Source organism: Staurois parvus, unplaced genomic scaffold (assembly GCF_062004578.1).
Source record: "Staurois parvus isolate SC_StPar_1 unplaced genomic scaffold, SC_StPar_1.0 ptg000693l, whole genome shotgun sequence".
NCBI classification, from domain to species: domain Eukaryota; kingdom Metazoa; phylum Chordata; class Amphibia; order Anura; family Ranidae; genus Staurois; species Staurois parvus.
Window position 1 is genome coordinate 591,470 of NW_028318489.1, and position 26,619 is coordinate 618,088.

General features: G+C 43.5%; 1 protein-coding gene and 1 pseudogene across 1 annotated transcript in view; one reads left to right on the forward strand and one right to left on the reverse strand.

Moving 5' to 3' along the window:
- Window positions 1-750: 750 nt before the first annotated feature.
- LOC149446260 (NADP-dependent malic enzyme-like) overlaps window positions 751-26,619 on the forward strand; it is a 279,632-nt gene continuing 253,763 nt past the window's right edge. The window contains exon 1 of the mRNA XM_089652763.1: window positions 751-830. The gene's annotated coding sequence lies outside the window, so the exon portion shown is untranslated. The remainder of the gene's footprint in view (window positions 831-26,619) is intronic.
- Window positions 24,512-24,668, reverse strand: LOC149446261 (U2 spliceosomal RNA; annotated as a pseudogene).

A 26,619-nucleotide genomic window follows, 5' to 3' on the forward strand; every position in this document is an offset into this window, starting at 1 on the left:
GTAATCCGATGGTGTCACCAATGATTTAGAAAATCAGTCGTTTTTCACAAATTTTCAAGCATTCCCGATAAACTAAATGGGGAAGAACGATGAAAATCGGCCGATGCCATTGCCCCACTAACAGAGTGAAAATCAGCCGATTATTCTTAGGTCCGATTTTCGGACGAAAATCATTCAGAATTCGAACCATGTATGGCCTGCATTAGTGTGCCAGAGCAGGAAAAGTCCACATTCTGCTATTTCTTCAATCAAATTGGGGATCCCAAAACCCCTTTACCCTATCCAAGTTCAATCCCCTCAAGGAAATCAAAAAACCCAAGTCCATGGACTGTTTGCTGCCTTTGATGTACAAGTGTGGAAATTGCGTATTGTCTGGCTGTGCAGAGCATAGGGGGACCCAATCAAATGTAGCGGCCCTTACGAGGGTAGCGCTACAATTAATAATAGCAAATTTACAAAATCAAAGCTAGATGTGCAGCCCTCTGAGACCATGTCAGGGGCTGCATTAGAGGCCCCCTATATTTATTAAGTTGACCCCCGCTGGTCTATAATACATTCTATAATAAAATCGACATAAATGTTTCCCGTTGCTGTGAAGATTTTATTGTGACGTAAGGTATCGGACAGTATGGTGAACAGATGGTAAATGAGGAACATTTGTGCAGCAGACCTGCAGGCAGCACCCCCCGACTCTGTGCTGGGATTGGAGGGACAGGTGGGAGTACGGAGATTCCAATGTCCTATATCAGTCACATGCAGCGTCCGTCACTCAGGACCTCACCGCCTGCCACTGACACCAGCACAGCTCCAGCTCAGCCATCACATTGGAGGTAACACATGCGTCAGGGAACAGAAACAGGATCCTGGGATCATGTGTGATGAGTCTGGGCTTCCTAACGTCTGTCTAGGGGGAAAACTGCAGGGATGGATTATCCGGGAGATTATGGAATGCTCACTAGACTTCGATTCATTTGCAGCATGCTGTTTAAAAATGGCGCAGTTATCAACAAGGGGTTCATCTAGAGCTGACCATACACCAGTAGAATTTCATTCGAAATGTTTAATCGGAAGAACGTTTGTTTGATTTTCTTATCATCAATGGGGGTCAAACTGACAATCATTTGTTTTTTTGTCCCAATTGACAGAAAAATTTGAAGGAGTGGGGTGGAAGATTTTTCTTGAATGAACAAATTTCTAACAGTGAATGTGGTTTTCATTCAGGAAATCAAATTCATTCCAAAATCGAAGGACAAGGGCAAATGAAATTTTGAACTACTTGTGAACAACATTCATGAAGTCATCAACTATAGTGAGAGTTTTAGTACAAATCTAGTTAATTCGAATATCTCTTACCCTAGGTTCACATGTATGTATGTATATATATATATATATATATATATATATATATATATCTGCAGCATTTTGCGTTTTATTAACATGATTTCCTATGGGACAGGTTCACATCTGCGCGTTTTTACCCAGTGCGTTTTTTTGGAAAGGGTCAGGGACTTTTTTGAATGCAAAAAGTTGCGTTTTTGGTTCTATAGACTTCAATGGACACTGCTGTTTTTGCTGTGTTTTTGATGCGTTTTTGCAGCATTTGTTATGTGTTTTTGATGCCTGTTGCATTTTAAATCTGCCTAGCAGAAAGAAAAAGAAAATGAAAAATGCATGAAAAACGCAAAAAACTGAGGTGCAATAATGCAGAAACGGCTCAAACGCGACCTGCATAGGTGTGAACATAGCCCTAGTCTTGCTTCACAACTATTAGTTTTCCATTGCACTAATACCAAAAAATGCTGCAAAACGCGGTAAATCGTGGCAAACCAGTGTTTTTAGACTTTATTTGTCAAAAAAAAATTTTTTTTTTGGGGGGGGGGGGGGGGTAAAATATTAAATCCTAAAAAAAACAAACGCGGTAAAACACTAATATAAAAACGCTGAAAAACTCACATTTTTATTATGACTTTACACAGCTAACGTTACCAGCATTATTAACCACTTCATGTCCGGACACTTTCACCCCCTTCCTGTCCAGGCCAATTTTCAGCTTTCAGCTCTATCACACTTTGAATGACAATTGCGCAGTCATGCAACACTGTACCCATATGAATTTTTTTGAATTTTTTTGAGACAGATAAAGCTTTATTTTCGTGGTATTTATTCACCACTGGGATTTTTCTTTTTTTTGCTATATAAATGAAAAAGTCCAAAAATTTTGAAAAAAAGTGTTTTTCTGTTGTGAATAGCCTTGTACCATGTGACCTCTGTGATCGGATTTCACAAGTAGTAAGCAATGATGTCAGGAAGTGTCATCTTGCTTACTACTCTTCATTTGATCACTGATTGGCCCATCAGTGATCACATGATCGGGACCTCACACAGAGGTCCCGTACGACGATCGGTGTTCCACTGTGTCCGGAGGACACAGTGGGCACTGAATCACGGTGCCACCGTCCGGCCGTTTATATACAACGGACAGACAGGAAGTGGTTAATGCGTTTTTCTGGTATATTGTGCTTTTTTGAATACGTTTTGTTGCATTTTCCTTTTTTTTTTTTAGGAAATCATTGGCCTTGATGCCACTTTGATGCGATTTTGGATGGGTGCGACTTTGATGTGACTGGTGAAAGTTTGGATGGGTGCGAATTGGAACACGACTTTAGATGGGTGCGACTTGGATGCGACATTAGATGGGTGCGACTTGGATGCGATTTTGATGCTACTTGAGTGCCAATGTAAAGTCGTATCAAAGCCGCACTACATGAACAGGACTGTCATACTTTCCAGTATTAGCAAAGAAACAAAAAAGTTGCATCAAAGCCGCACCCATCCAATGTCGCATCCAAGTGGTATCAAAGTCAATACTTTCCTATTACCAAAATAAATCAAAAATCTACTACATGTGTTTCTGTTACATGGCCATTGAAGTCTATTGACCAAAAAAACTCTGTTTTGCTTTTAAAAAAAAAACTCCCTGACCCTTTCCAAAAACACAGCGGCTAAAAAAACGCATAGATGTGAACGTGTCTCTTAGGAAACCATGTTAAATGGACTGTAGTGTGTTTCTGCAAAATGCATAGATGTGAACCAGGCCTAAATGAGACTGTACAATCAGATTGTATGATGCATGGTGAGCTTTATGGGGGTGTACAATCAGATTGTAAGATGCATGGTGAGCTTTAAGGGGGTGTACAATCAGATTGTATGATGTATGGTGAGCTTTACTCTCTTCACGCCAGCCGAATGCAAATGTGTGGCCTCCCGGCATCTGGGCCTAGACGCCAAGCGGCCGCACATTTGCATTCTATTAAAAAAGGACATATGTGCCGAGAACGCGTGCGCCCTGCATGCTCCCAGCACACATGTCCGGTACTCACGGAAAGGTCCCTATCTCCTCTTTCAATTGGGACCTTTCCCAATCATGTGACCGCCGTGACAACGCGCCACTTGGGTCACATAACCCTAAACCCCGCCCCGCCTCCCGGCTTCTGAAACTTTTAAAGGGCCGGGAGGCGCTGGTGTGAAGGGGTTAAGGAGATTGTAAAACCAGGTTGTATAGTGTGTGGTGTGCATATAAATACACTCTTTCTGCATTTTGTGCGCATGTTATTACATTTGACTGCACATTTCATTCAGTTTAATTGCCTCTTTGTACATTTTATTATTTATTGTGTATTTTTCTACAATAAAGCAGACACTATATCTGTGCATCACAAACCAAAAACTCTATTTATTTAATTTTTAATATTCAAAATAAATTCCCCCATCCATCCATCCTTATCTCCATGCTTTACTTTGTTGTGAAATCACTTTGAAAAACACCCCCTAGCATTTCTAGCCGTCGCCATCTTGAGTAAGGGCAAATGATCCATATATAATTTACTTCCTGGAATCCATCTGCCCCTAGCTCAGGCATGCAGGCAGGAGGTCTGAGAAAACCCCTCCTCCCCTCCTGAAGATTCTTGGGATGTGTGACTTATCTTTGGCCTAGGCCCGAAACCAGGAAGCAACTGAAGAAATGTAAAAAAAAAGTTTCAAAAGCAGCATAAGGATTACAAACAGTCCATGTCCATTGAAAGAATGAAGTTTTGCTTTAGGGCCAGTTCACACCAGGGGCGGACTGACAAGTCATGGGGCCCCCGGCAATAGGGGGCAGTCATGGGGCCCCTGTGTCCTTGCCCAAACTCAAAAAAGCCTATGAAAAAGGTACCAGGGGCATCTCATGGGGCCCCCTACTGACTCCAGGCCCTCGGGCAGTGTCCAGGTTTCCAAATGGTCAGTCCGCCCCTGGTTCACACTACATGCGTTTCAGTTGCTTTTTTTCTGCATCCAAAATGCACAGAAAGTAGGCGATGTGGTTGTCAATGTCATAGTGCACATCAGTGCTTGCAGTTCCAGGAAAGAAAAAAAAAAGTAGAACAGGCTACATTTTTTCTGCACAGAACTGTACTGGAATGCGGTAAAACGCATCAAAAAAGGAACCGTTATGCATCAAAATACGCACTGGAATGCACATGTCCCTATTTGAATTGAAGAAAAAGAGAGGGGGAAAATGAACTAGAATGCATAAAAAACGCACAAATGCGGAAATGCAACCGGAAGGCATCTGGACTGCGTTTCTATAAGGCTTCTGTAAGGCTAGTTGGCATCTACGTGTGTCAGGAATGCATGCAAAATTGCACGCCTCCGAATGCACACAGAAACACACTGCCCTTAGCAGACATTCCACGGTGCCTTCAATTGTTAAACTTGTGTGCCAAGCCGCATGGTGCTGCAGCGCAATGCAGTTCAGTGCAGCACACTAAAAAAAAAAAAAAAAAAAAAAAAAAAGAAGAGTTAGGACCAGTTCATACCACAAAAAATGCACTCTGGAGGCATTCTGGATATGTTTTTGCTCACAGTTCACACCACGCGCACTCGACGTTTTAACCACTTGCCGTCCGGCCACTGTATATAAACGGCCGGACGGTGGCAGTCCAGGGGCAGGTTGACGTTCATAAACGGAGCCCGCCATTCTGGACTGTGCGCCCTCCCTGGGAACACGCAGCACCGCAATCCTCCGGACACAGAGGAACACCGATCGTCATATGGGACCTCTGTGTGAGGTCCCGATCATGTGATCACTTATTGGCCAATCAGTGATCACATGCAGAGTAGTAAGCAAGATGTCACTTCTGACATCATTGCTTACTACGTGTGAAATCTGTGAATGATCACAGAGGTCACATGGTACAAGGATATTCACAACAGCCTTGTACCATGTGATAAGCTGTGACCAATCACAGCTCACACAGTATTTCTCAACGGCTGCAAGAATGCAGCCAGAGAGAAGGAAAAATGATTACTTTTACAGCCTTTATGGGTGTAAAAGCAATCAGTGTAAAAAAAAAAAATCTTCATCACCCCCCACAAGTAGTACAGTGTCACCATGGTGACACTGTACTGCTAGGGTGACATAATGTAGAAAAAAAACAAATAATATAAAAAAATAAAAATGTAAAAAAAAGTTTTAAAAATTATAATTTTTGGTTATAAACTAGTTTGGGTTATTTTTTTTTACTAAAAAGATAACTGAATACCTTTTGGCCAAGATTTATGAAGAAATATTATTTATTTGCAAAATTTTATAAGAAAAACACTTTAAAAAATGTTTGGATTTTTTCATTTATATAGCAAAAAAAAAATTTAAATCCCAGTGGTGAATAAATACCACCAATAAAAAGCTTTATCTGTCTCAAAAAAATGCTAACAAATTCATATGGGTACAGTGTTGTATGACTGCGCAATTGTCAAAGTGTGATAGCGCTGAAAGCTGAAAATTGGCCTGGACTGAAAGGGGGTGAAAGTGTTCGGACTTGAAGTGGTTAATCACAACATGCAGAGGTTTGAACCCAGCCTTTAGGGCTACTATCACCTACGCAGTGCCAGATACTGTTTAATTGGATAGATTAGTTGTGTCCTTCTACTATATAATTTTGCTAAATTTAAAGGATTGTACAATCAGTTTGTATAGTGTATGGCCACCCCCATAGGGGGTGAATAGTGATGTAGTTGTTGCACAAAATACATGGACACTGTATTCCAACACCCCCACTCACTAACTACTCCTGATATTAGTCCCATTTCGGAGCTCAGTTCTAGAAATCTGTTTCTTGTAAGTGGTTTTGTCACGGCACCGATCCACTTTTGTTTCTCATGGGTTGGAAGTTTTTGCAGCTCATCCTATGAATCTGTAAATGGACACATGACACAAGTCCATTTACACCTGCCACACCATAGAGGAGAATGGACGTTCCAATTGGGTCCATTTGAAAAATGGACAGGGTGACCCGATCTGAACGTTGGTGTGAAAGTGGCCATACAAGCAAATCACTTTCACCTGAAAGCCCATCACTGGCCATGAATGCAGCTACAAACATATAAACACTGCCATGTACTGGTTGAAGAATACATCTCTTCTGAATAGTGATGTAGTTGTTGCACACAGTACATGAACATTGTATTCCAACACCCCCACTCACTAACTACTCTTTATATTAGTCCCATTTCAGATCTCAGTTCTATAAATCTGTTTCTTGTAAGTGGTTTCATCAAAGCATCTGATCCACGTTTGTTTCTCATGGGTTGGAAGTTTTTGCATCTCATCCCATGAATCTGTAAATATACATATGACACATGTCCATTTACACCTGCCGCACCATAGAGGAGAATGGGCATTCCGATTGGGTTCGCCTGAAAAAACGGACAGGGTGACCCGATCGGAACGTTGGTGTGAAAGTGGCCATACAAGCAAATCATTTTCACCTGAAAGCCTATCACTGGCCATAAATGCAGCTACAAATTTATAAACACTGCCATCTACTGGTTGAAGAATATATATCTACTGAATAGTGATGTAGTTGTTGCACAAAATACATGAACACTGTATTCTAACACCCCCACTCACCAATTACTCCTTATATTAGTTCCATTTCAGATCTAAGTTCTATAAATCTGTTTCTTGTAAGTGGTTTTGTCACAGCATCTGATCCACGTTTGTTTCTCATGGGTTGGAAGTTTTTGCATGTCATCCCATGAATCTGCAAATGGACACATAACACATGTCCATTTACACCTGCCGCACCATAGAGGAGATATCCACCTGAAAGTCCATCACTGGCTGAATACATTTAAACACAACGTTTTAGAAGCTGTAAGAGCCAGTAGTGTGATAATAATCCTGTTCTATGAGCTGCCGCTGATAGACAAGTGGTTAAAGAGGTATTAACCACATGCCGCCCAGCCACTGTAGAAATACGGCGGCAGGGCGGCACAGCTGGGCAAAACCACGTTTTAAAACGTGTGTTTTTAAAACAGGTAGGAGGCGCGCCGCCGCCCTACCTTCAATGCTGATCACAGCCGCGGATGTCATTCGCCAGGTCACAGCCGGTCGTTACCGGCTATGTCCCGGCGATCGGCGGCAATCGCTGACAGAGAGCACAGCTGCAGTAGCTGTGCTTTCTGTCAGTTCCCTGACAGCTCCAGGACACAGCTCCAGGACACGCTGATCGGGAGAGAGAAGATCAGCGGTGTTCCTTGGCCCCCTAGTAAACCGCCCCCTAGTAAAACACTCCCCTCACACAGTTAACCCTTTCCCTGAATAATAAACCTAACCCCTTCCTCCCCAGTGCCATTAGTACAGTGTCAGTGGTTTTTTTTGCACTGATCACTGTATTGGTGTCACTGCGGATGTCAGTGACCCCAAGTCAGTACCCCCCCAGTGTCAGAATGTTGCCGCAGTCCCGCCATAAGTCGCTGATTGCCACCATAAGTCACTGATCACCGCCATAAGTCGCTGATCGCCCCCATTATTAGTATAAAAAAAAAACGAAAAATCCCAGTATCTTTCCCGCCATTTGTAAACGCTATAACTTTCACGTAAACCAATTAATTTACACGTATTGGGTTTTTTTTAGCAAAGACATGTCGCAGAATACATTTTGGCAGAAATTTATGACTAAATTTGATTTTTAAATTTTTTTTCACTGGACATGTTTTATAGCAAAAAGTCCAAAATATTGTTTTTTTTCCCTCAAAATTGTCAGCCTTTTTTTTTTATAGCGCAAAAAATAAAAACCGCACAGGCGATCAAATACCACCGAAAGAAAGCTCAATTTGTGAGGGAAAAAAAGGATGTAAATTTCATTTATGTACCGTATTGCATGACCGCGCAATTGTCCGTTAAACTAGCGCAGCGCTGTATAGCAAAATAATGGCGTAAATTGCAGTATTTATACCATAGTTTGTAGACGCTATAACTTCCACACAAAGCAATCAATATACACTTATTGGGATTTTTTTACCAAAAACATGGAGCAGAATACATTTTGGCCTAAATTTATAACCAACTTTGAGTTTACTATATATTTTTTTGTAGCTGAAAGTAAAAAATATCATTTTTCTTCAAAATTTTTGGCCTTTGTTTATAGCATGAAAAATAAAAAGCGCACAGGTGATCAAATACCACCAAAAGAAAGCTCTATTTGTGTGAAAAAAGGACGTAAATTAGTGCAGTGCGGAGTAGCAAAAAGAGGCCTGGTCATTAAGGGGGGTAAATCCTCAGGAGGGCAAGTGGTTAAACTCAAAAAAAAAAAAAAAAGTAACATATTGCAGCTTACCATTACTTAGATGTGATAGCTGCATTCGTTTTTTTTCTCCTTTTCTTATCACCCGGTTACCAACCACCACTCTGGATGAAAGAGCAATGGAGGCACAGTTAGCAGCAGTCTGGAGGAGGGGAATGTTAAGCTGCGTACGCACAGATCAAAATTCATCCGGTACAACAAGGACTGGCCATATTTGAATCTGTGTGAAGCCCTTCCTATTCGACAGAAGCCGACTCTTAGAATAGCTTCTGTCAAACAGACCTGATAGAAAAACCTTCTTTGATCAGCAGCTGCTGCCAATTGGCTGCAGGGCTGATCAGTGTATTCTATCAGCAGAGAGTTCCTGCTGTCAGAATACAATGTCCTGGTAGGGGCATTCCTCCATCTGTGTGCTTGTGTGGATGCAGGAATCTTTTACTTTTTTTTTTTTTGCTGAATAAAAAAAAAAAATCCCATATGTACTCAGCTTTAGATGTTCTAGCAGATTTAGATGACTAACAAATCAAACCTGAACTCCATCTAACGTTTTTTTTTAATAAGTTACAGCTTCTCCTTTTGGATAAAGATCTTACACTAATGAATAAAAGCTGATCACTGTAAACACCCCTGTCAGTGGTAAATGGTTTGTCTCGTCCCTCTAACTTCTACTTTGACAGGAAAGCATAGTCTCTTAAAAGAAGTTACTCGCTGGATCACCAGGTGATAAGGAAAAAAAACCTAAAAAAAGAAAACTAATTTAGCCATCACATCTAAGGCAAGGTTCACATCTTGTATGTGTTAAGAATGCATGCTTTCCCAACACGCAACGGAAATGTGCTTCCCTTTACCAGATGCTTTGCTGTGCCATTAATGTATGTTTAAACCCTCACCTTGTAAAATAACCCTTTCAGTTTAAAACAGAAAATGAAAAGCAAAAGGCAAAACATTTGTGTGTAGATACAAATGTAGCAATCTGAAGGGGCTGCTGAGTATCGGGTCCCCCTTTTTCTTGCACAGCCAGTCAACACACATTTTCAGACTTCAACTCAGAGTCAGAAACCAGTCCAGAAACAGTACACAGAACATGGAAAAGCAATTATTTTAGTAAATATAAACTGCTAAATACCTTTTCTCATCAGCAGTTAGAGCTGTCTTGTGACTTCTATCAGTGTTCAGCAGTGCACTAGTTAAAGCTTGTAGGAGGAGTTTTCTTTCTGCTTTAGGAGGATGCAAAACCCCTGACCTCTGTCTGGACAGTGCTGATTGGCCCTGTGGTGATCACATGCACTCTCCTAAGAAAAAAAAACCTCTCTAGCAATACACACCAAATTGAGCATGTGCAGAGTGTCTAAACAATATGTTGGAATTTTTAATGTAGAGGATTAACCGCTTAGGTTCCACAGTGAGTATAACAAGCATGCTTTACTGCATATACAGGCTGATTTTACTGTTGTGGGTTTAGTAACACTTTAACCACTTGCCTACCGGGCACTTATACCCCCTTCTTTACTAGGCCAATTTTCAGCTTTCAGCACTGTTGCACTTTGATTGACAATTGTGCGGTCATGCAAGATTGTACCCATATGAAATTTTTATCATTTTTTTCTCACAAACAGAGCTTTCTTTTGGTGGTATTTAATCGCCGCTGGGCACTTTACTTTTTGAGCTATAAACAAAAAAATTGCAAAAAATTTGAAAAAAATTTGTTTTTCTTTGTTTCTATTATAAAATTTTTCAAACAGGTAATTTTTCTCCTTCACTGATGTGCGTTGATGAGGCAGCACTGATGGGCACTGATAGGCAGCACTGATAGGCAGCACTAATGAGGTGGCACGGATAGGCGGCACTGATGATGGGTACTGATAGACAGCACTGATAGGTAGCACTGACTGGCGCAACTGCTGGGCACTGACTGGCACAACTGCTGGGCACTGACTGGCAGCACTGCATTAATGGGCACTGGTGGGTGGCACTGGTGGGCACAGGTGGTTGGCACTGATGGGCACAAGTGGGTGGGCACAGGCGGGTGGCAATGCTGGGCACAGATAGGTGGCACTTCTGGGCACAGGTAGGTGGCACTGCTGGGTGGCACTGCTGGGTACAGGTGGGTGGAACTGGTGGGTGGCACTGCTGAGCACCGATCACCAGGGCACTGATCATCAGTGCTCTGATGATTGGTGCCGATCGCTGCTCTGACAACTTCCGGTTCTCGGCAGTTCTTTCCTCGCGCTCTGACAGCGTGAGGAAAGTGCAGCTGAGAACTGGCAATTGCATTTCCCGGTGATCAGCTTGTCATTGGACACGGCTGATCACGTGGTAAAAGGCCGCTGTGATTGGCCTTCTACCACATCACGTGATCAGCTGTGTCCATAGGACACAGCGATCATGGAGATCGTCGGGTGCGATCCCCCGGGGGCGCACAGGAGAGTGCATTCTGGGAGGACGTCATATGACGCCCTCCCAGAACTGGCCGGCCGCAGTGTAGCCGTCATTCGGCTACCTGTGGTTATCAAGTAGTTAAACTACTGAGTGAGCCATTAAATTTACCTAATTCTCTAGTGCCACTGGAGGGTGCTACATAAAAACCATTCTAAACACCTTTTTTTCCCTTTTTTTATAAGTGATCACATACCCTCTGTTTTCAGCTGCATAAGGAGCTGGGGGGAGGAGAAACAGCAGTACACTGAGATCTGCCCAGTGAATATCTGTGGTGGTGATGGGGGGGGGGGGAGGTTGGTCTGATCATTGGAGGAGAGCAGGTGCAGTTCCGAGCACAGCTAGAGAACTGACCACTCTGTGCTCTCATGCCTAACATAGCCAGTTTGTAGTAGGAAAGCAGAGGGACTGGCAGGAACACCAGGGATTTCACACAAAGGAAGCCATACAAAGAGAACAGGATGCTTTTTCATACAAGAACATGGTACAGCAGTCACATATCAGGAATATAGAATGTTGGGTTTACATATTCTTTCATTGTTATTGGAACCCCCTTGCATCTACTAACGTGTGCCAAACTGCACAGAACCTTTGTTTTCACGTTTCATGTGCGTAAAGCAGCCCACAGAAATGAATGGGCTGCCCTACATGTGACATGTGCAAACACATGTACACCCCGTTGCACCTGTATGGTGTAAACCCAGCCTATGAACTGGAAAGTTTTAATATAATACATTTTTGCTTTGGGGTTTAATACCACTATAAAGAGATTTTAGACTGAAACATACAGTATAGAAAAGAATCACCCCCCTTTTAAAATAATCACATTTTGTTTCTTTGCAGCTTGAAATGAAGACAGACACAGCTTTTGTTTTATCCAGTTGTATTTACTCAGTGCAACCTATAACATCCAAATGCAAGATATAACACCAACATATCAGAAATTTAAAAAAAAAATCAAAAACAAAATCACTGAGTTATAAAAAAGGATCCCCCCCCCACCTTATCATTATTTTGTTGAACCAGCTTGTGCTTTAATTCCAGCCTTTAGTCTGTTGGGATCTGTCTCTACTAACTTTGCACATCTAGAATTTTGTAATATTTGCCCGCTCTTCTTTGCAGAACTGCTCAAGTTCAATTAAATTTGATGGTGACCGTTTGTGGACTGCAGACTTTCCAAGCCATTCCACGGATTTTCAATGGAGTTTAAGTCTGAACTCTGACTAGGCCATGCAAGAACATTCACCTTTTTCTCCTTCAACCACTGACTGGTCATTTTTGCTCTGTGCTTTGGGTCACTGTCATGTTGGAAAGTAAACTTTCTTCCCATTGACAACTTTCTGGCAGAGGGCAGCAGATTTTCCCCAAGAATTGGATGGTATTTTGCCCCATTCATTTTCCCTTCCATCCTGACAAGTGCTCCAGACCCTGCTGCAGAGAAACCCCCCAAAACAGGATAATACCACCTCCATACTGTAGGAAAGGTTATATTTGGATGGTGAGCTGGATTGGATTTCCACCAGAGATATTGTTTAGTTTTGAGGCCAAATCATTCAATTTTAGTCTCCTCTAACCAAAACACCTTTTTCTATGTGCCCTCAGAATCTTCAAGGTGCATTTTGGTAAAGCTCAGTCATGACTGCATGTGGTCTTTCTTGAGGAGTGACTTTTCTTGCAACCCTCCCATACAAGCCACATTTGTGTAGAATTTGGGATATTGTTGTCACATGTACACAATCACCACCCCTTGTCATCAATTCCTGCAACTGCTTCAGAGTTGCTGTAGGCCTCTTGGTAGCCTCTCTGACCAGTTTCCTACTGGCTCCTTCATCCAGTTTGGAGCCTTATCTAGAGAGGGTTTGTGTTGTACCAAATACCTTCCACTTCTTAATAATAGACTTCACTGTGCTTCTAGGCCAGGGGTCTCCAAACTATGGCCCTCTAGCTGTTGAAGTATTACAAGTCCCATCATGCCTCTGGGAGTCTTGTATGTGGGCTGTCAGTCTTGCAAGGCCTCATGGGTCTTGCTGTTCCTCAACACCTGGAGGGCCATAGTCTGTAGACCCCTGTTCTAAGCATTGATGAAACCTTTGAAATTTTTTTGGATCCATCTCCTGCCTGTCTACAAAGTTATCCCAGAGAGTGCCTCATAGTTGATTGTTTACTTCAGTTGTACTACCAGGGACTGAAATGCTCCAGGAAAGCTCTTTTCATGCTGAGCTAATCAAAATGACAACAGCTGATCACAGTTGTAAGTCAAATGGCCATTGAGAAGATGATTAGCTACACCTGATTGAGTCGAGAAGTCATTTTTAGAAGGGGGTGATCCTTTTTCCAACTCAGTGATCCTGTTTTTGATTTTTTTTTCTAATTTTCTGACATGTTGGGGATAAAACAAAAACTGTGTCTGTCTTCATCTCAGGCTGCGAAGCAACAAAATGTGATTATTTTAAAGGATGTGATTCTTTTGTATACCTATTGTATATTACAAGATTAACTTTAGGTTCACACTACAGCGGTGCGGTAAATCCCACGTGATTCACACAGGAACTGCACCGCATTCCTGTACAAATCACATGCGATTTGTGTGCGGTGAGATCTGAGTCTTACATTTTGTATGGCTCTATTCGCACTGCACCCGCACCAAAAAATGCAGGACCCTTTTTTGGTCCACACTAGATTCGGATCACATGGGTATTCACACCTATGTAATCCGATTCTGCACATCGCACCGCATTTTACGGACCGATGTTGGGGTGTTGTTAACTTAACATACACACCCGCATTGGTTCGTATGAACGGGGTGCGATTGTGATAAGGTGCGGGATCTGCACAGAAAACGCTGCAAATTCTGCACCGCATCAGTGTGAACCAGATCTAAAGCTTCCTTCTGGTTTTATCTGAGGTTGACTTCCTTGTTCTATAGTGTGAGGAAAAATTGTACAGTGATTAAACGAAGAGTTTTTTGTTCTTAATACATTGATAAAGTGACCCTCCATACAACCCTTTTCATTCTGCCCTTTTTTTAGGGAAAGTTTGGAACGCTGCGTTCAGTCATCTTTTCTTTATTATATCTTTGGTAGCAGGGGTGGACTGACAATACATGGGGCCCCTGGGCAATAGGGGATCATGGGGCAGTGCCCGTGTTTCCAAATGGTCAGTCCGCCCAATTGGTAGGGTTATGGTTTGATATGAGATAGGAGACAAAAGAAAGAGGTGGGTCAGATGTGAAGCATTAGTCATGCAGAACCTTCTTTAGAGGAGAAATGTCACCAGGATGATTTACAAAATATCTTTTTAGTAGAGAAACTTCTCCAGGACAATTGATCTGTAGAGTCAGGATTTGTTGCCCGTTTTCTATTGGACAAACTGTCTATCCTACTCTTTTATTTTATTATACACAAATACATTTTTTTGTTCTTGGAAGCATCATCTGGATATTATCTTGCATAATTACATGTGTATTTTTTAGCAATCATCCTAGATAAGATCATTCCTGTTGGAACATCCAAGTCTACAGAAGATCAGTTTTTCCATTATCAATGTATTCCTTATTTTGAACTTTTATTATTATTATTATTATACAGTATTTATATAGCGGCAAAAGGTTTGCTCAGCGCTGTACATTATAGTGGGGGGACAGTACATGAGACAATACAGTAACAAAACAATACACGAGGGGTTCGAGGGCCCTGCTCTTTCGAGCTTACAATCTAGGATTATTGAACTTTTATAAAATTCTGTTCCCTTTTCATCCCCAACTTTTTACTGATCAGTTCTGCCATGATGTCCTTTTTTTTTGGCAGTCAAATGCCACTTTCTGCATTGACATACCTCCATAGACCCAGTCTGTCCAGAGAGTATGGTCACTTGCTGACTTGACACCATCCACAGACAGCTTAGCTCTTCAATAAGACACAGAAGTAACATCCAATGCAATTTACTTCAGCTAATTGCAGTACTGAGAATGTTTTTTCAGTCTTTCAAAGTGTAAAGAGGCAATGGGGGTAATTTATTAAAACTGGGGAAGACAGAATCTGGGGCAGCTGTGAGCGGCAACCCCTACATAAGGACGCACTCACTGCAGACCATCTACATAAGGGCACACTTACCAATAACCACCAGCATATGGCGATAATTTACCACTGATCACCAACATAAGGAAGCACTATAGTGACCACTCTGCACAGAGCATGGTACTGACTGTTTCTAAATTGTGCTGTACATTACATAGGCCTGACAGCTGCACTCTGTAAATTGTGCTGCACAGTACATAGACCTGGCAGCTGCACTCTGTGAATTGTGCTGTAAATTACATAGACCTGGGCACTCTGTAAATTGTGCTGTACATTACATAGACCTGACAGCTGCACTCTGTAAATTGTGCTGCACAGTACATAGACCTGGCAGCTGCACTCTGTAAATTGTGCTGTACATTACATAGACCGGACAGCTGTACTCTGTAAATTGTGCTGTACATTACATAGACCTGACAGCTGCACTCGGTAAGTTGTGCTGTACATTACATAGACCTGACAGCTGCACTCTGTAAATTGTGCTGCACAGTACATAGACCTGGCAGCTGCACTCTGTAAATTGTGCTGCACAGTACATAGACCTGGCAGCTGTACTCTGTAAATTGTGCTGTAAATTACATAGACCTGGCAGCTGCACTCTGTAAATTGTGCTGTACATTACATAGACCTGACAGCTGCACTCTGTATATTGTGCTGCACAGTACATAGACCTGGCAGCTGCACTCTGTAAATTGTGCTGCACAGTACATAGACCTGGCAGCTGCACTCTGTGAATTGTGCTGCACAGTACATAGACCTGGCAGCTGTACTCTGTAAATTGTGCTGTACATTACATAGACCTGACAGCTGCACTCTGTAAATTGTGCTGCACAGTACATAGACCTGGCAGCTGCACTCTGTAAATTGTGCTGTACATTACATAGACCGGACAGCTGTACTCTGTAAATTGTGCTGTACATTACATAGACCTGACAGCTGCACTCGGTAAGTTGTGCTGTACATTACATAGACCTGACAGCTGCACTCTGTAAATTGTGCTGCACAGTACATAGACCTGGCAGCTGCACTCTGTAAATTGTGCTGCACAGTACATAGACCTGGCAGCTGTACTCTGTAAATTGTGCTGTAAATTACATAGACCTGGCAGCTGCACTCTGTATATTGTGCTGCACAGTACATAGACCTGGCAGCTGTACTCTGTAAATTGTGCTGCACAGTACATAGACCTGGCAGCTGCACTCTGTAAATTGTGCTGTACATTACATAGACCTGACAGCTGCACTCTGTATATTGTGCTGCACAGTACATAGACCTGGCAGCTGCACTCTGTAAATTGTGCTGCACAGTACATAGACCTGGCAGCTGTACTCTGTGAATTGTGCTGTAAATTACATAGACCTGACAGCTGCACTCTCTAAATTGTGCTGCACAGTACATAGACCTGGCAGCTGCACTCTGTAAATTGTGTTGTACATTACATAGACCTGGCAGCTGTACTCTGTAAATTGTGCTGTAAATTACACAGACCGGACAGCTGCACTCTGTAAATTGTGCTGTAAATTACATAGACCTGGCAGCTGTACTTTGTAAATTGTGCTGCACAGTACATAGACCTGGCAGCTGCACTCTGTAAAATGTGCTGTACATTACATAGACCGGACAGCTGCACCCGGTAAGTTGTGCTGTACATTACATAGACCGGACAGCTGCACCCGGTAAGTTGTGCTGTACATTACATAGACCTGGCAGCTGTACTCTGTAAATTATGCTGTACATTACATAGACCTGACTTCTGCACTCGGTAAGTTGTGTTGTACATTACATAGACCTGGCAGCTGTACTCTGTAAATTGTGCTTTACATTACATATACCTGACTTCTGCGCTCGGTAAGTTGTGCTGCACAGTACATAGACCTGACAGCTGCACTCTGTAAGTTGTGCTGTGCATTACATGGACCTGACCACTGCATTCTTTTAGACCCTGCATGTCATATCATGGAGAGGAATTATGCATTGTTTTTTGTATTATTTGTAGGAATATTGCCCCATCATTGATTTCAGCGGATGGAATAGTGCTCCATTTTATATGTCAGTGGGAGGAATAATACTCCATTGTTGGTGTCACTGGAAGAAATAGTGCCCAATGTTGCTATCAGTGGAAGGAATAGTACATCATTGCTGGTATCAGTGGGGGGAATAGTGCCCTATCATTTATATCACAGAGAGGAATTTTGCCTTGTTTTTTGGTATTATTGGGAGGATGAGTGCCCCATCATTGATGTCATGGATGAAATAGTGCCCCATTGTTGGTGTCACTGGAAGAATTAGTCTCCAATGTTGCTATCAGTGGAAGGAATAGTACATAATTGTTGGTGTCAGTGGGAGGAATAGTACATAATTGTTGGTGTCAGTGGGAGGAATAGTGCCCCATTGTTGGTAACGGTGTAAGGAATAGAGCCTCATCATTAGTGTCAGTGGAAGGAATGGTGCCTCATTGTTGGTGTCATTGGAAGGAATAGTGTCCCATCATTGATATCAGTGGAAGGAACAGTGGCCCATCATTGGTGCCAGTGGATGGAATAGTGCTCCATCATTTGTGTCAGTTGGAGGAATAGTGCCCATCATCAGTGTTAGTGGATAGAATAGTGCCCCATCATTGGTGTCGCTGTAAAGAAAAGTGCATTATTGGTATCAGTGGAAGGAATAGTACCCCATCAATTATATCAGTGGGAGGAATTATGCCTCATTTTTGGTATCATTGGGAAGAATCGTGTCCCATCATTAATGTCAGGAGAAGCAATAGTGCATCATTGTTGCTATAAGTGGAAGAAATAGTGCCCCATTGCTGGTGTCAGTGGGGGGAATAGTGCCCCATCATTGGTATCAGTGGAAAGCATACTGCTCCAACATTGGTATCAGTGGGGGGAATAGTGCCCCATCATTGGTGTCAGTGGGAGGAATAGTGCCCCATCATTGGTATCAGTGGATAGCATACTGCTCCAACATTAGTATCAGTGGAAGTAATAGTGACCCATCATTGGTGTCCGGTGGAAGGAATAGTGCCCCATCATTCATGTCAGTGGAAGGAATAGTGATCCTCATTGGTGTCAGTGGAAGGAATAGTGCATCATTGTTGGTATCAGGGGAAAGAATAGTGTGCATCATTGTTGCTGTAAGTGGAAGAAATAGTGCCCCATTGCTGGTGTCAGTGGGGGGAATAGTGCCCCATCATTGGTATCAGTGGAAGGAATAGTGCCCCATCATTGGTATCAATGGAAGGAATGGTGTCCCATCATTAGTGTCAGTGGAAGGAATAGTGCCCCATCATTGGTATCAGTGGAAGGCATAGTGCCCCATCATTGGTATCAATGGAAGGAATGGTGTCCCATCATTAGTGTCAGTGGAAGGAATAGTGACCCATCATTGGTGTCCGTGGAAGGAATAGTGACCCATCATTTGTATCAGTGGAAGGAATGGTGTCCCATCATTAGTGTCAGTGGAAGGAATAGTGACCCATCATTGGTGTCAGTGGGAGGAATAGTGCCCCATCATTAGTGTCAGTGGAAGGAATAGTGCCCCATCATTGGTGTCCGTGGAAGGAATACTGACCCATCATTGGTGTCCGTGGAAGGAATAGTGACCTATCATTGGTATCAGTGGAAGGAATGGTGTCCCATCATTAGTGTCAGTAGAAGGAATAGTGACCCATCATTGGTGTCAGTGGAAGGAATGGAGACCCATCATTGGTGTCAGTGGAAGGAAAAGCATTTGTGGCTGCACACTTGCCCCTTGTGTCCATACAGGTTTTGTATCCCCGTAAAGTAACACAGGTCGCCGGCATGCAGCTACAACCACATAAACAAACTGCCTATTTGCCCTGGCCTTCGGGAAGAGGCCTTGTAGCTTGTTACACGTTGTACTCAATATAAACAGAAAATAACTAATTATAGCATGAAAACAAAATGTAAACACAATTGTGAACCATAAAAAATGCGTCTCAAATTTAATAAGCACGAAAAATCCATGACTCAGTTAGTGGAGGACACCACAGATACATTACAAGCTGCTTTATATGAGGACATATTCAAACGATTTCTGGAACAGAATATATTGAATGTACTGGTCTAGTATTTTCTAATTAATGTTTTCAAAGGAATATTTGTTCTCAGTGAGAATGTATTTTGCATTATTGCATTGTTTGACTTACAGCAGGGTCTCCAAACAACAGCTGTGGGCCAAATCCGACCCGCTGGAAGATTATATCTGGTTGCAGCTGGGATCAGTGGCTTCTCACACAGGTCTTCAGGTCAGCCTATTGTCTGTGTTTCTCTCCAATTCTTCCCCCTGTCCACTCTCCCATGCAGCTGTCATTGTACTTGTGGTTGGTTGCTAGATCCGCTGACATCCTGACTGTCAAACATGGGCTTGCCCCAACCTTCACAGGACGCCACTTCTTCTCTATAGACCTGAACAGGGGACTCTGGTGTGATAGGGACTCCAATGGGCACTCTGATGTTTGGGTGGACTTTGATGGGGACTAGTGATGTCCTTGATGAGTTACTTACGTTCGACTCGAACATTGGCCGTTCATGTGTTTGCCAAACACACAAAGGCTAAGGGCTGTTTGTCCAAAGCGCCCCACAATGCACTGCACTCTCACAGTGCAATGTGATTGGCCAAAGCAATGCACCTGACCACAATCCTTTGGCCAATCACAGCACATTTGAGTGGAGCTAATGGTGAAGTCACCGCTAGCTATGCCCAATTGTTTGCATCTGACCGGCAAGTGTCAGACCTGACAGATTGCGGCGTGTGCTTGGCGGGCGCAGACAAGCTGGCGGGCATCAAGGTTTTTTTTTTTATTTCGGCAAGTCAGCGTTTTATTGGCTTTTTTTAAATAAAGGACTTTTGTATTTTGTTTAATAAAGGATTTTTTTCAAAAGACTGGTCTCTTTTTTTCTTTTGAAATTTAACCCTTTAGTGAATGGGTAGGGGTACGAGTACCCCTTACTCATTCACAGGGGACAGGGCAGCATCAGGGTGTCCCCTTATTTAAAAGGGTACTCTGATGCTAATGAGCTCCGCTACCCGCAGACCCCCTCAACCACCGGGCCAGGGTTGTAGGGAAGAGACACTTGTCCCCATCATCATGTGGACACCGTCCCAATGCCAAGGTCATGTGGCCTGGTAAGCCGCAGAGAGGGGAGGGCGGCGCTCGTTCATTCCCTCCCTCCCCCCCTTTCTTGCCAGCCCTGTGCTCGGATCAAGGGTCTGGTAGGAATTTAGGGGGGACCCCACGCTTACCCCCTCCCATTTTTGGGAGGTGGGGTTCCAGGCCTGGTAAGGCTTTTAGGGGGAGCCCCACGCACTTTAAAAAAAAGAAAAAAATTACTGTGGGTTCCCTCCCCTAACCTTCCTATTAGACCTAAAGGGTCTGGTAAGGATTGGAGGGGACCCCACACTGATTTCTTTTTAATAAAAATGTCATTAAAAAAAAAATCAGTCCTGCTGCAGCAGATTCTATACAGTGCACAGATCTGCAACTTTGCAGGTAGTTTAATCACTTGCCTACCGGGCACTTTGCATGACAATTGTAAGAGTTCACTTTGATGGGCACCCTGATTGAAGGGTGGACTTTGGTGACGAGTCTGATGTAAGGGTGGACTTTGATGGGCACCCTGATTGAAGAGTGGACTTTGATGGCAAGTCTGATGTAAGGGTGGACTTTGATGGGCACCCTGATGTAAGGATGGACTTTGATGGCAAGTCTAATGTAAGGGGAGACTTTGATGGGCACCCTGATTGAAGGGTGGACTTTGATGGTGAGTCTGATGTAAGGGTGGACTTTGATGGGCACCCTGATTGAAGAGTGGGCTTTGATGGGCACCCTTATGTAAGGGTGGACTTTGATGGCGAGTCTGATGTAAGGGCGGACTTTGATGGAGAGTCTGATGTAAGGGTGGACTTTGATGTGGACTCTGATGTAACAGTGGACTTTGATGGGCACCCTGATGTAAGGGTGGGCTTTGTTGGCACCCTTATGTAAGGGTGGACTTTGATGGTGAGTCTCATGTAAGGGTGGACTTTGATGGCGATTCTGATGTAAGGGTGGACTTTGATGGTGAGTCTGATGTAAGGGTGGACTTTGATGGCGAGTCTGATGTAAGGGTGGACTTTGATGGCGATTCTGATGTAAGAGTGGACTTTGATGTGGACTCTGATGTAAGGGTAGACTTTGATGTGGGCTCTGTTGTAAGGGTGGACTTTGATGGCCAATCTGATGTAAGGGTGGACTTCAATGGTAACTCAGATGTAAGGGCGGACTTTGGTGTGAACTCTTATGTAAGGGTGGACTTTGATGGTGAGTCTGATGTAAGGGTGGACTTTGATGGCGAGTCTGATGTAAGGGTGGACTTTGATGTGGACCCTGATGTAAGGGTGGACTTTGATGGCTAATCTGATGTAAGGGTGGACTTCAATGGCAACTCTGATGTAAGTGTGGACTTTGATGGTAACTCTGCTGTAAGGGTGGATTTCTATAGTGACTCTGATGTAAGGGTAGACTTTGATGGACTCAAATTTATTTGGAACTTCTGAAACACTCCAATTAAAACCTATTTATTAATTAAAATTTTATTAATTTATAAAACTGATATTTTCAGCCCGTAAATATTTGTAAAATATACAATGTGTCCCTCGTACTGAAAGATTTGGAGACCTCTGTCATGGAGTAACATAGACGGTCTGCATGCACCCCAGCCCACAGTATGATCTTTTTTCCTTCCTCCCGCACCTAGTGATGTCCCTTGGTCAGACCTGATCAGCCTCTGCAAAGAAAACCTCCATCCAGCTCCATGTGCGCCATGACCCTGCTCATTTCTATGGGTAAGCCTCTAGGGCCTGCGGAGGATGGGGATGTGGCTGCTGAACAGAAGAAAAGTTGGAAATGAGGGGAAGGGCTGAACAATGAACATCTCTGAATTGGGGCTGTAGGTAACTATGTTACTAGGTAGGCTGCACTCAGGGGGTTGGGTGAATTAATTAAAGGTTAACTTCACTAAAGACAAAGTTGTTCTTTAAGTTGACCGTACACTAATCGAATTTTGAACAATAATTTGTACAAAAATTCATACTAACATTTATAAGAACATTCTGAGTGCAGTCAATTACTTGATAACTGTCGTTCAAAAGTACTTCAAAATTTCTTGGGCTTTCAACATTTTGGATTGAATGGACTTGACCAAATCAATACTGTTAGAGCTCATTCACATCTCTGAATTGGGGCTGAAGGTAACTATGTTACTATGTGGGCTGCACTTAGGGGGTTGGGTGAATTAATTAAAGGTTAACTTCACTAAAGACCCCTCCAGTTTTCCCAGGGGAATTACTTCTGAACCCCAACAAACTGTGGGTGCCTCGGTTTCTCTTCCAGACGGTACTAACCTTCAGAGCCCCCATCATATCAGCAGGGGTACCATACAGCCAGCCATCCTCGCCTAAAAGCAAGAATGATGGCGGAGCACCCCTACTGGACACTGATAAGAACAGATTTCTTTTGTTGAAAAATATACTTTATTTTTTCCATAATTATAAAAAAAAAGATACTTTAGTTGGGGTACATTCCACCTTGTACTGCGACATAAATGGGCGGACTGACCATTTGGAAACTCGGGCACTGCCCGGGGGCCCATGGTCAGTAGGGGGCCCCATGAGATGCCCCTGGTACCTTTTTCATAGGCTTTTGTGAGCTTGGGCAAGGACACAGGGGCTGCATGATCCCCTATTTCTCGGGGCCCCATGAGTTGTCAGTCCGCCCCTGGACATAAATACACCACATAACAATCCAGTTCCAATCATACAATAAATACATTCACTCAGCGGTATGATGCCTAACGTGGTGTGCGGGCCAAACAAATTCCCTGAATCATCACGTCATGCATGATGTCGCTTACCCCAAAACTGTTTGTGACCCCCTAAGGTTCCATCAGATTAACCTGGTGGAGCGATGTCAGATGTGCAGTGCCTGGGTTAAACCGCTGTCCCACACACCCTACATGGCACCGCAACATAACCATAGCATGCAAAACATTACCGAAAAACAATTCAAACAAGCATCAGGTGTATTGGGGGTAGGAAGGAGGGCAGAGGGAGGAGAGAGCATTCACAGGCCTGAAGCTTTATTGAAAGGACAAAGACACACAAGGGAGAGTAGGGGGAAGGGGAAACCCTCAGAGGTCCTCTTTCTGCTTAAAATCCATCAAGTTACAGTCTCTGAGCAAACTGAGGACCAGTCTGCAATAGTCCTCAATGGACATCCTCTCCCGCTGGTGGATGAGGCACTTCCTGGTGCACTATAAAGCATCCTTGAAACAACACAGCACCCGCCAGGCGCCATCAATGTCCTCCAGGGTAAAAGTCCCACATAAAAGTTCGTTCAACACATCAAAGCATGTGATGGCTGCCTGTGGCACAAGGTCCTTGAGTTCTGGTTAGAAGGCCCCCAACAGGTCTTGAGCAAAAGAGCACTCCCAGAAAACGTGCTGAGCCATTTCCTCTTTGATGATGCAAAAAGGGCAGTGCCTGTATCTGCTCAGGTTACTGGCATGCATAAATGTCCTGAGTGGCAACCCCCTTGGATGGCTATCCATACTAAGAACAGATTTTTTTTCTCTAAGTCCGCAGAGGTGCGAAAAAAGAAAAACCCGTAAATGAACAAAAAAAAGTGCAAAACACAAAAAAGTGCACTTAGGTGTGTGCTTTAGTCCACCCCCCGAAGGGATAGGACCTCTATCCTGATCCCCCGGGGAGCGCGAGGCTCCTGACAGGGACAGAGGTTTTCACATGGTCCACCAAGCCAAAAGGCCTGGCGGACCCCTTTCCTTGTGGTTAGCCGAAGCCGACCACCAAGTACTAGGTCAGGGGGCTCTCCCGAAGAGAAACCCCCCCAGGAACAGGGGAGGAAGGAACCAAAAGGCCATACATCCTCCCCCTAGACTTCAGGGCAGGCCCAAGGACCCACACCCTACCATCCGTAAGAAAAAAACACACACATAAGTGAAAGGTTACAAAACGTGGGAGAAAAATAAATAAATACATAAAAAGTGGCCGTTCAATTGTGCACTGGCTAGGCTCTGAGGCTTGTAGCATAAAAATTGCCCTGGACTTAGCCAAAAGGCCTAGCCCTAAAAGGCGCAGTGCAGAAAAAGTGACTATGTGCACTGTTCATACGTGGGATCCCATCCCCATGTGCTATGAAGAGCACCCCTGAGGTGACCACTCAGGGGGCACTGCTCCGTGGTAGATTCATTCAAATCAAATCCATTCAAATCAGGAGGAACTGGGCCCCTCCGGTTTTCCCGGGGGAATTACTCCCGGACACCAACTGCCTGTGGGCACCTCAGTTTCTCTTCCAGCCGGTATTAGCCTTCAGAGTCCCCATCATACCAGCAGGGGTACTATACAGCCAACCGTCCTCGCCAAGAAGCACGAATGATGGCGGAGCACCCCTATTGGACACTGATAAGAACAGATACTACACTTGATCTTGGCCAAAAGGCCGAGAAGACACATGTTGTTTGCTTCAAGCACACATCAACAACAACCCCACATCTGGACAATGTAACATTTGTTGTGTTCAGTTACAAACCCTGACATGGAATACCTCCCATGCCACAGAGCATGCTGGGAATTCAAATTCATCAGTGGTCAGTCACTACTTATCACCTCTTTGCTAGAAGGGAACAATAGAAGGGAAGGAAGACAATAATGGAGGAAGACACTTCTTCACTTGTTCAGAAGGATATGGAGGGAGGTCTATGAATAGAGCACTGGTGGAGGTAGGGTGTGATAATGGAGGCAGAGGATTGGGGGATGGGAGATTACACACAGCTGCAAACTTTGTACATTCATTTCCAGGTACAGGTTACTTTATGGTGGATAAACCATCAATTTCTTTTCTGATCAATCTCTCCTGATAGGATTAATTGATCTATAGTCAACAACCCATTCTATCAATATGCTACATACAGGCAATTGTATTTTGAGCGATAGTTAAGATACTCCCTCCTCATTGGCCTACCTAATCACAGGCTATCACCTCTTCAGTCTATTTTGAATTATGCTGCCAGACTCATCCACCTTACTAACTGTTCCATATCTGCCACCCCTCTCTGCCAATCCCTCCACTGGAGTGATTGGCAAAACATTAACAATAACATATAAAACCATTTACAACTCTGCCCCAAATTACATCACCGATCTTGTCTCCAAATATCACCCAAACTGTCCTCTCTGCTCCTTGCATGACCTCCTGCTCTCTAGCTCCCTTGACTCCTCCTCCCATGCTCGTCTCCAGGACTTCTCCAGAGCCTCCCCCATGCTCTTGAACTCTCTACCCCAATCTATCAGACTATCGTCTACTCTGCCTACTTTTAGGCGATCTCTGAAAACCTATCTCTTCAGGGAAGCCTATCCTGCCTGCAGCTAATAATGGAATCTTCTAGGGGCAGCACAGTGGCTAAATGGTTAGCACTTCCGCCTGGCAGTACTAGGGTCGTTGGTTCAAATCCCAACCACGGCACCACCTGCCTGGAGTTTGCATGTTCTCCCTGTGCTTGTGTGGGTTTCCTCCGGGTACTCCGGTTTCCTCCCACACTCCAAAGATATGTTGGTAGGTGAATTGGATCCTGTCTAAATTGTCCCTAGTATGTGTATGTAAGTTAGGGACCTTAGATTGTACGCCCCTTGAGGGTTAGGGACTGATGTGAATGTACAATATATATGTAAAGCGCTGCGTAAATTGACAGCGCTATATAAGTACCTCAAATAAATAAATATTCCTCATACCAGTCCATCCCCCACAATTATTAGCTTTTCAATCACTAGCTCCTCCTTCTTAGATTGTAAGCTCCAAGGATCAGGCCCTCCTATCCCTCTTGTATTGAACTGTATTGTTGCTGTATTGTCTCCCTCCATAATGTAAAGCGCTGAGCAAACTGTTGGCGCTATATAAATCCTGTATAATAATAATTAAAATATTATCGATCACAATTATGTTTCCACCATGTAATCTCCTAATTTGATCGCATGAAATACAGTCGTATTCATAACCAAAGTATCTCAGTGCTGCTGATTGTTGCAAAACAATCAAATTTCCCCCCCGTGGCCAATTGATTCAGCTTGAACAATTCCAATCTAAAGTGAGTCTACAAAGAAGTAGAATCCATCGTTTTGATTGAATCTCCCATCAATAGTATACAATAACATGGAAGCATGTGTGGCCACCATTAGTGTAAACTCCATTAGAACTTCATTTGAAATTTTTTACGGGAAATTCTGAAAAATCCATTGTCAGAGTATTTATTCTTGCCATTAAGTCAACTAATTTTGATGGAAAGAGCTTAAAATTTCATCCAGACCTGCTACCCGAATGGAAGATATTTTATGGCCCACTTACACGAGAATGTGGTGCAGGAAACCCGCGTTTCCCACACCACTTCCAAAACGCACTGGGTGTGCGA